Consider the following 3,495-nt stretch of genomic DNA (forward strand, 5'->3'; position numbering starts at 1 on the left):
GGGAGGAACCCCCCGCGGCCCCTACTCCAGGCGAAGGCAGGCGAGATCCCGCCGCCGCCGGCACCGCGCGAGCTTTGCTCGGCGGCGCCTGCCGGCGGCGGCGGGAGGAGAGGAAGGAGGTGGGGTTGGGTCGGCGGCGGCTAGGGTTGGGCGCCCGGGTCGCCCGCGGGGGGGCGACACGGGGCTGCGGCAGATCCCAGTCGTTCGAAAGCCATCTACCAGAGGTTTTGAGAATACATAAAATGTTGACGATCCCGCTTTGTTTTTGTTTTTAACTTGAAGAATCAGTTGCGAGTTGCCCTTTTGCTCTCTTATCATGAACGAACAAATGATTGATTATGTTGATCCTTGCTAAAGGCAACTTGAACACTCCGCTTTTTTGTTGCGCATGTCGAAAGACAAGCAAACGCACAGCTTTGACACTTTCCAAATACCACTTATTAATTTGTTGGAGATTCAAGCAAGACTTGAAGATGGCCTTGAACTCCCCAATCGTCAGCGAGGCGTTGACGTTGGCGACTGGCCGGGCTTTAGTGGCTGTAGTGGAGTCAACGTCTAATCTAAGGGAAAAAAGAGGAGACAACCAAAAAGATATCATTAACATACAAAAATGCTACACCTACGAAAAATACTACGTAAACTTAAGTAAAAACGTTATCTCCTTCCCTAATCCTAACCAATCCCCCCTGATTTTCAGGGTGCGGGGGTGTGCTATCCAACTAAACAAAGCCACGTCACCCTTTACGTAACTCTTCGTAAAAAACTTTCGTAAGTGTAGCAAAGCTCCATTAACATAGTCAATGCCTCATTAAAAAGATATCATGGACATGTATCGGCCGGCGGTGGGCTGATGGCCAGCTGCTTTTCAGACTTGAATACAAGAACTAGCAACTTGGTAGTAGGGTAGTTATGGTTATGGCCTTGGGTTAGTACGTAAGGCCGTCTTGATCGCAATAGAAATATCGTCTCGGCCTAACTCCGTCGCATTACTGGCTCGTTAGTCAATCGCATGCCTGGCCAAAAGGCCACTGGATAACGGGATAAGGCATCTGGGATTCTTGGCTGGGAACTGAACCCTTGAGGATCTGGCAGCTGAGCAGCCGGCCTCTTTTGGTTGAGCAGAAGCACTAGTTATTACTACCTCCTGAGTCAGGACACTGTGTAAAGCCTGAAGCAGCAAGCCCAGTTGCGGAATAGAAGAGCAACTACACTGTGTACCTGTTGTCAATTTGTTGGTGGCTGCTGGGTGCTGATGGTGAGCCCACTGCCGTTTGCTTTTTGAGCCTTCGGTAGTTATATATAGTCAGACATGGCGTTGTGTTCGGCTCTGGGATTAGTGGTTGAAGGGGCTCCCCACTCTTGATAAATCACCTCGTGTGTGGTGAAATCTTAGTTTTTTCTCGCAAGTATTTTCTCGGGGATAATAGGAACAGACTTCATACGGAAGACGACGACGACAACAACAACAACAACAACAATGAGTAAAGCAATACATTTTAAACTGTTACATGTTATCCCAAAGATTCACTACTTTTACTCTGCCCGTAGAGATCTCGACAAGAAAACTTCAACCTAGAGAAGTCATCAGAAATATGGAAACCATATTTATCGCTTCCGGCGAAAGAATGTCGACGTAGCGCATATGGGGCTGCTCAACTAGTCTGGTCGCCATGTGATCATTGCTGGTCCATCGGTTGTTTTTATTCCCATTCTGTTCTTCTACTGTATATGTTTAGTTCCTTAATTGTTTTCATTGGTTGCAGGCAACACCTTACTGGGTTATTGCCGGCGCTATTTGATGGCATAGACACAGGGTCAAAGAGAAGGCCTCTTAGCATGAGAATAATAGGGGCTAATTGGTTTTCTACCAGCGTTTGGCAAAATTAAAAGTTGCCAACATTTGACAACATTTTGTGATACTGGCAACGCAAATTGGTAAGCAAACAATCTCTAGCCAACATTTGGCAGTTGCCAAAATTTGGCATACCAAGTTTTGGCATCAAACCAATTAGGCAAAGCTATGTCTCGCTTATAGTGAGACGTAGCATGCTGTCGCGTCAAACTCTACTCCAAATGGGCCGGCCTAGGCGGTGGGAGGCGACAACCTCATTTTCTTCTTCTTCTTCTTCTTCTTCTTCTTCTTTTTAGTTTTGTTTATACTCCCAAATATTCTAAATAAATATACTATAAAAAAACTTACATAATTTTAAAAAAATGTTAACAAAGCATTTGTTTTCTTAAATATATATATATATATATATATAAATGTTTTTATGTATACGAAAGAGGCATAATATGCGTCAACAAAGTAGATCATATATGTTAATCGAGCATTTAAAAAAATTTAAACAAATATTTGAAAAATGTTAAATGTGTGTAGAAAAATGTTGTCCATGTAGTAAGAAAATGTCAAACTAGTGTTTAATTTTGTAATCAAGCATTTAAAAATGTTGAAATGTGTATAGATTTTGTTTGACCTTTTATTAAAAAATGAATGTTTTATTTAAAAATGTTAATCAAGCATTTGAAAAATGTCAAAAATGTGTACAGAAAAATATTCACCATATACTAAAAAAATGTTAACCAAGCATTTAAAAATGGTAAATATGTATAAAGAAAATCCTTCCCATCTATACGAAAAAACATATACAAAAATACATAACGTGTGAAAAAAGTTGACATTGTATTTAGAAATGGTAATCAAGCATTTGAAAAAAAAGTTAAACAAGTATTTGAAAATTGTTAATTATATTTTTTTAACCATGTATTAAAATACTATTAATATTGTATTAAAAAAATGTAGTCAAGCATTTGAAAATATTAAAATGTGTATAGAAAAATGATGACCCTGTATTAAAAAGTTAATCTTGTATTTAAAAAATGTTAATCAAGCACTTTAAAAATGCTTAAAATGTGTATAGAAAATATGTTGACCATGTATTAAAAGGTTGTTTTTCAGCAAATGGTATTAAAAGGATGTTAAACTTGTATTTTCAAAATGTTAAACCTATATTAGAAATATGTTCTTGACATATACGAAAAATATTGAATGAAACCAAAAGAAACAAAGAAAAAGGAAAAAACGAGAATAAAAGAAGTAAATGAAATAAAAAACTCACTCCAAACCAAGAAACAAAGAGAAAAAAAACCCACTCCAACCCAAGAAAGAAACAAAAAAAGGAAAAAGAATGAAAAATGAGAAAGAAAGGAATAACCGATGAAAACCATAAAGGAAAATACATAAAAAGGAAAGAATCCAAAGAAATCTGGTGAAAGAGAAGGGAATTAAAGAAAACCAAAGAGAATTAACAAAAGTGGAAGAAAGACACAAAGAAAACTGAAAAAAAACAAAAAAATCTAGTGAAAACTCAGAAAAAACAAGGAAAATAAAAGAAAGAAAAGACAAAACCCAGTGAATACCTAGAAAAAACAAAGAAAACCAAAGTTATACCAAAGAGTAAAGAAAATCCAAAGAAAACCGGTTATAAAACAAAA

This window comes from Triticum dicoccoides, chromosome 3B (genome assembly GCF_002162155.2).
Source record: "Triticum dicoccoides isolate Atlit2015 ecotype Zavitan chromosome 3B, WEW_v2.0, whole genome shotgun sequence".
In the NCBI taxonomy this organism is placed as follows: domain Eukaryota; kingdom Viridiplantae; phylum Streptophyta; class Magnoliopsida; order Poales; family Poaceae; genus Triticum; species Triticum dicoccoides.